Source organism: Harpia harpyja, chromosome 3, assembly GCF_026419915.1.
Source record: "Harpia harpyja isolate bHarHar1 chromosome 3, bHarHar1 primary haplotype, whole genome shotgun sequence".
Taxonomy (NCBI): Eukaryota; Metazoa; Chordata; class Aves; order Accipitriformes; family Accipitridae; genus Harpia; species Harpia harpyja.
Window position 1 is genome coordinate 27,711,348 of NC_068942.1, and position 6,984 is coordinate 27,718,331.

Genomic DNA, 6,984 nt, shown 5'->3' on the forward strand with positions numbered 1-6,984 from the left:
AGGTAACAAATTTGTAACTTCTCACTTGAAAATTAAAAATTGTAAAAGGTATATGCATTCAATTTTCCTGATACAAGCCATGCAATTCAGAAATGAGGAAAATTTTAATTTATTTTTAGTGAGAAATATTGATAAGGGAGACTTTGTATCTTGTTTCCAACAAAATTGCTTGCAAAATATAAAGTTCAAGATTCTTAGCACTGAAAATGTTCCCAATTCCAAAACCTCCAAAGAAAATCCATTTTAAAAAAATAGCACTGAAACCATCTAACGAAAAGTAGAACTGACGTAATTTCAATCTGCTTTAGCGTTTTCAACTTTTGTTCTGCTTGTAAGTTGAACTCTGTGAGGTTTCATTCTGTTCCTTATTTCTCTGCCTGTTCTTTCCAAGAATAGCATTGTCACCGATTTCCTGCTTGAAGTAAACACAATTTGCTCACCTGACTTCTCCCTGACCCCAAACTATGGCAAACTTATTTCCTCCCTTTCAGATATTTTTTTTTTGTATACTCTTTGTTGTATACTCTTGTTACCACAAATGTTCCATGTATTGTTCTTTGAGGAAGACAATTTGTACGACAGACTTCTACAAATATCAGCGACACCGCATTACCAACATACCAACTGCTTTTGCTAGAAATGAATGCATAAACATTGAACTGCTATGTTCATACTTCTACAGTGATGTAGTTTTCTATACACAATACTTCATGAGATGTAGCCCATGAATGAACGTGATCAAAAGGTGCTTAGTAAAAATGTTAGAGTAGGCTAAAATCAGCAGATGCTCAACAAACGTAAAAGCACGTGTCTTGCCACACAGAAAACACACAGTGCATGAACGTCGACAGAGTGTAAGGACATATTTTACTGTTTTGCCTAGTTGTGGCAGAAAAAACAGAGGTAGCTATTCTGAAACATAGTCAGATTGGAGGAAGCGCACAGGGACAAGAAAAAGTGGCTTTTGAGCGGATTTAACCAGTCAAACCCAGTCCTCTCGCTCCTGATTTAAAACAGCAAGATTGTGACTTGAAGGTTCCTATATAGGATCCTATATCCTATGAATAAAGCATGTGAAGGTTGCTATATGAACAAACTTCACATTTAAAAAATAAAAAAGAAAAAAATTTAAAAAAAAAAAAAAATCACATTTTCCAAGCTTTTTCACTAGGAGGGAAAATGAATGCAAGATTAAGTAATTTGTAATTCAAGAAACTCTTAAATTATGCTCATAGATTAACCAAAAGAGAAATTGAATGTGCTGGTTCTTCACACGAATACTTATTTTGGCTACAAGCTCTCTGAGCCAATGGCCTGTCAGAGGTACCTGACATACAACAGTAAACTGGCAAAATGAATATTCATCACAAACAATTGCTGGTCAACACGCAGATGCTACTCGTCTATCCTGTCATGATAACGCTTAAAGCACTAGAGAGACTGTATTTTTCCGTACGGAGGAAAAGGGGAGGGGGAAAACCCCACACAACAAAAATGCAACTCTTCCTCCATGGTTAAAGAGAGGGTATATTCTGCCAAGCCCTACAGCCCGTAGTCTGTAGGGATTGGGGGGCTGAAAAAGAACAAAAGGATTTCAAGACAAAACACAAAGCATTAAAGATGAATCATTTACCAAGCAAGGATGAGAAGCACTGGTCTGTATCAATAACAACTTCAAACACTGAAACAAGGTCAACAGTAGCAAGAATTCACAACCATTTATTAGAATTCTCACACTGAGGTCCATCTTTGGTACCAGTTTAACTTTCGCAATTGCTCAGGACAGCACCCAGGCCAAGAGAAAGACACACAGGCACCAGTACTCTCAGCCTTACATTAATAAACATTTATGTACCTGCCTCCTAGGTTGGTGTAGACAGGTAGGTTCTCTTCAAAGAAATAAAATAACAGTACAAGGGTCAGAGCTCAGACAGGGCTCCCATATCTTTACCTGCAGTAAGTCAAAACCTTGCCACCCACAGTAATCTGCCTCACCCCTCTGGCAGAACTTGCTTTCCTATCCACTTCCACAGCCAGCCAGACGGCTGCGGCGTACGTATCCCATCCTAATCACTTCCAGCACCTTCGAAGAGAAGCTCGCACCAAACAGCAGACCGTAACCTGTTGAGAGTGAGATACTGACAGAAACATCCTGTCACAGGGTGCTCACATCTTAAAACCACAACAGTCAAGTCCACCAGAACTTTGTCAGAGTCTTCCTCAGCAGAGAACTGACTAGCAAAGTCAACAGGGAACGCTAGAGAGAGCGAGGGATCTCGATTTTCACACCTCTCCCTGCTTGGGAACTGTATGCACTAATTCTTCTATGTGGGATAAAAATGGAAGAGACAATCCTAGAACCGAGCTGTGGAACCTAGGTACTTCCAAGGGAAATGTTAAAACCACAAACCTAGAGTGCCAGCTAACACTTTCACTCCCCCATCACTGGGGTTTCAGAAGAGACACCAGGGCTTAGTTCTTCCAAAACCTGAACGGAACCCAAGGTGTTATCTTTGAGGTTTTGCTGAACTCAAAACAGAACTAAATTCTACAGCAATGGAATTAAACTGAATCAACAAACGTGTTGGGTTGTCTGGCACATTTTGAAAACCACACTTTTGAAGACAGATGTCGGTTGCTGTGCGCGCTTTACTATTACTGATTACTATTCATGCCAAACCTTACTCAGGCCAGTCATCCCGACTGTAATTTAAAGTGAAGGTAACAAATCAATTGTATTAATACAGTGTTAATTTAAGAACAAAACTAGTATTTTCACATATTATATCAGTCAACTCTTACCAGTTTTGTAGGATTGTATTTCACATAAGGGAAATTTAAACCATTCCAAAGAATGAGCTCGAATTCATATTCTGTGATTTTTTATTGATTACTGAAGGAAAGCCGAAGAATTGACTTATGCTACTTACAGGGGGAAAAAAATGAGAGGCAGGAAAAGAAAAACAAGTTGGTCCATCCAAGGAAAACATAGACTAAGATTTATAGCTGTGCTCTGACATACCAAATGCAGGTACTCAGACTGTGACTACTGGCACAGTCGTATGGAAGAAACAGAGCAAGATGACGATCCTGTGTTTCATTCATTTAAAGTATTTACAAAGATCCAGCCAGAGCTTGGATTATTGTTCACTTCCTACGAAGCAGTATTTTCCGTTCTAATGGGCAATGAATTGTTGAATGGAATAATAAAAACTATGCCGAAGTACTTAATTTGCTCCTCCATGAACGCAGAATTCTTTCACCCTGAAAAAGCCGTTTCCAGCAAAACACCGCTTTACTGAACCAGGTTTGGACTCTGGCAGTTATCCTTTAGCAAGGGCCAAGTAGTTTTTTTCTTCGCAATCAAAACGCTAAGTAAGAGATATTTTATGGATGAAAACGTAATACATTCCCTTCCAGAGTAATAAAGATCACACCAGTAGCATTCTCTACTTGTTATCGGCCCAGCAAACTAAAAGGTGGTATGTGTGTGTGGATTTCAGTTCAGGCTTTGCCCACGTATAAGACCACATTAAGCTAGTTGACTGAATTCCTTAAAAAACAAAGCAGAACCCCGTAAAACAAAACAGACATTTACGCCCACTTACTTGATAAAATGTAAGACTTCAAACAGAAGTCTGTTTACCTTTCAATCAGAAAGATCTACTCCGACCAGGAAAAAGGGGAAGTGGGCTTAAACACTTTGGGACTAATACCTCTTTAGCTGTAATAGCAACATGACCGTAAATCACCCCCCCCCCCCCAATTATAATTTTTTAAAATCCGTTACGCTATGCAATTTCTCTCCAAAGTGGCACGTCTGCAACATATAATCATTAAATACAGTTTTCGAACAAGTTCTGTGGAAAGTTTTGCTTAAAATAACACACGACAGAAAGGAAAGATGATTTCCACGGGAGCGCCTACTGACCGTGCGCATTCTGCCGTCAGCGTCCCAAGGTTAATCCACCCCTAAAGACATCCTAGGGATGGAAACAGGAGTGAGCAGCACCCGACTGCAATGCCCTGCCGTACACCCTGCAACGCACGGCCGGCCTCGGGGGGGAGAACGGGCTTTTTCCCCGCTCGGACGCCGCGGGGGGGAGAGCGGAGCCCGGCCGGGCCCCCCCGGGCAGGGGCAGCCGCCAGTGCCGCCCTCCGCGCACCAGGAAATAGCTGGGAGCTATTCCTACCGCTCGGCCAGCAACTTTCCACCCCGCACGACAAACAAAATACTAAATAAATTAAACAAGCAAGCAAACCGACCCCAAACGGCGTTTTCAAACCCAGGGAGAACCCGGTTATTTCTCAGGAAGGCAACGAGGGAGAAGGGCAGCAACGCCTCCGACTGCCCCAGCACCCCGGCCGGTACTCGGGCGGGCACTCCACGGCGGAGGACGGGGTGGACATGATTTCTGACCTATTTTCGGCGCCGCCTCACAGCGATAAACAATCAACAACGGTGGCCAAACGCTGCCCGGCCAGAAAACTTCCCCAGCCACAAGCCGACCCCCGGACGGGGGTTTGAGGGGGGGGGTGGAGAAGAAGCCGGGTGGGGGGGTGAGGGGTCGGCCCGACACAAACAAGCCCCCTGACCCGCCTCGCCACCGCCCCGCGTCCCCTCGCCGCTCCCCGGCACCGACCTGGGACACAAAAGCAGCGGCCGCCGCTGGCCGCCGCCTCCTCCTCGCCCGCGTTCCCCGCGGAGTCCAGGCCGCGGCAGCACCGGGATGGCGTAGCGCAGGCATCCGAGGCCAGCGCCTGCTGCTCCCGCGGCGGCCCGTGCCGCCGGCGCCCGCTCTGCGCTGGGCGGGGAGCGGGAAGGGAGGGAGGGAGCGAGCGGGGGTGGGGGGGTTGGACGCTGGGAGCCGGCCGAACGCCGCTTCCTGCTCCCCGGCGCCGAGGGGCGGCGGGTGCTGGAGCCTGGCGGGTGCCGGAGCCTGGCAGCTGCCGCAGCCTCGCAGCTGCCGCCGGGGGCGGGCGGAGATGGAGGGGGGAGGAGGAGGAGGAAGGGGGGGGAGCGTTGCCGCGCCCGCGGCTAGGCAGAGGCCGCCGGCGGCCGCCGCCGCATCCCCGGCTGCGTGCGGCGGGCTTTCCGCGGTTCCGAGGCGGCTAGCTGGCGGCCGCAGCCCCCCGGCTCGCCCCGCTGCTGCGCCCGCCTCGGGCTCTTGCTCCCCCTGCCGCCCCGCCGGGCCCGGCCGCGGGTCGGGCTCCTCCTGCGGCTCGGCGGGAGGGACGTGACCCACCCCGGGCTTCGCCCCTTGGGTATCTCCCACCCGCCGCCCCGTTCTCCTCAGAGCCCCCATCATGGCGCACGCTGGAAGGCGGAGGAGGCCTCCCTCTTTCCCGCCGGCGGCTCGGGGCGCCCCGCGGCACCCTCTGCCCCGGCCTGGGCGCGGAGCCCCCGGGGCAGCCGGCGGGGCTCGGCGAGGCTCGGCAGGCCGGTGCGGGGAGCTGCCGGCGGGGGGTGTGGGGGCGAGCTGCGGCGCACCTGGGCGGGTGGAGGACTGGAGGTGATGAGCCGCTTTTAAGCCCTTACGGGGGGGTAAAAAAGTTCTCGTTTCTGGAGTAAGACGTTGTAGCGATATGTGGTAGCAGAATACAGATAGATCGGCTAATAAAAACGACCAATAAAACTGACCGTCTTTAACGCTGGGGGGGAGATACAGTCTCATTAACAAGTGCAGCCCATAGCTCGAAAATTAGTTCGTTCAGAGAACTACTGAAAATGAAATGATTGGCTGTCTGGAAACAAAATCTTATTCTTCATCCCCTTCTATCTGCTTGCCTTCATCTGAAAAACAAAAATATCTCGGATGTGAAGAAAACTTGCATAAAGATAGGTTTTCAGACTCCAACGGGGGCTTCCCATCCGAAAGCCTAACCTAAGCCTGGACCTGTTCTGCAGAAAGAGGAGTTACAAAGCAGTAGATTTGCTTTTAGTTTAGGGAGCCTTTCAGGCCAGTCAGGTGGCCACCAACGTTAAATTTGATCTGTTAGTCTTTGGATAGGATTCTTTCAGTAATTTTGTCACCAAGTGGTTTAGCATCTGAAAATGCAGACAGAAAATTGTAAGAGCATGAGAGCAGGAAGCCCGAGTGGTGCTGGGTTGGGATAAATGACAGAGGCATGAGAAGCTGATTGCCATGGAGTACCCAGACCACCTTTGTGAGACATCCTTGTGAGTCCTCAGCACCTGTTTGTTCCTCTAAAATCTGACTGAGATTGTACTGATCACTGTCGGCAGAAACTTACCGTGGGCTGAACTCACGGCTGCCTGGGAATTTAATTTTCATAAAAGAAATTTCAGTTCATGCGAGATTAATGGTTTAAATGAAACTTGCATCTGATTTATCAGGACCATGCGAGTGTCTCTTTTTAAAAAGGTAGTTTTGAAAGCATCGGTATTGATCTTTGAACCTAGAAACACATGGCTGCCGTTTCGCTTTTTTACCCTTGGTTATTTCAGGATAGGCTCGAGTAACTGCTTCGTGGTCCCACAGAGTCAGTTCTGACATACCAAAAAAATACTGGAGCAGTTCGTGCGTGGCTGACAAAAGGACCCACCAGGCCTAAACACAACACACCTCAAACTTGTCTCAGAAATACAGCGGTTCTGCACTGAAAGATGCTCAGCACCAGGTAGTGCCCGTGACTCTCAAGGGCCAGATTTTGTTGAGGATGTTCTGGTTTCTGAATAGTCCAAAGGCCAGGCTGACAGTTTGGAGGGACTTTATATATCTGCACAGATAAATACTTGTCTGCTTCATTATTTTTGTTACTTTATTTCTCCCAAACCTTGCCCGGACTTCTGCTATTAGGAAAATGTATCTTGCAGGCTTCTTTCCCATTAAATGGAGGAAGCACTTCTTGGCAACAGTCTTTTCCCCTGATATGAGCAGAAAACTGGCAGCTTGTTCTCATAAATGGCAGAGCTCCCATTAGAGAAATCTAATTTGCTCCCTCACCAAAATCCACTTGTGA

At 47.7% G+C, this 6,984-nt stretch overlaps 1 protein-coding gene across 5 annotated transcripts in view; it reads right to left on the reverse strand.

Annotated features, from left to right (window-relative positions):
- FAM135A (family with sequence similarity 135 member A) overlaps positions 1 to 4,968 on the reverse strand; it is a 116,145-nt gene extending 111,177 nt beyond the window's left edge. For 4 of the 5 annotated variants that reach the window (XM_052781790.1, XM_052781788.1, XM_052781789.1 and 1 more), the window contains exon 1: positions 4,644 to 4,968. The gene's annotated coding sequence lies outside the window, so the exon portion shown is untranslated. Of the gene's footprint in view, positions 1 to 3,646; positions 3,668 to 4,643 lie in introns of those variants that run through there. The other variant, XM_052781787.1, reaches the window with a different exon arrangement.
- Positions 4,969 to 6,984: the final 2,016 nt, after the last annotated feature.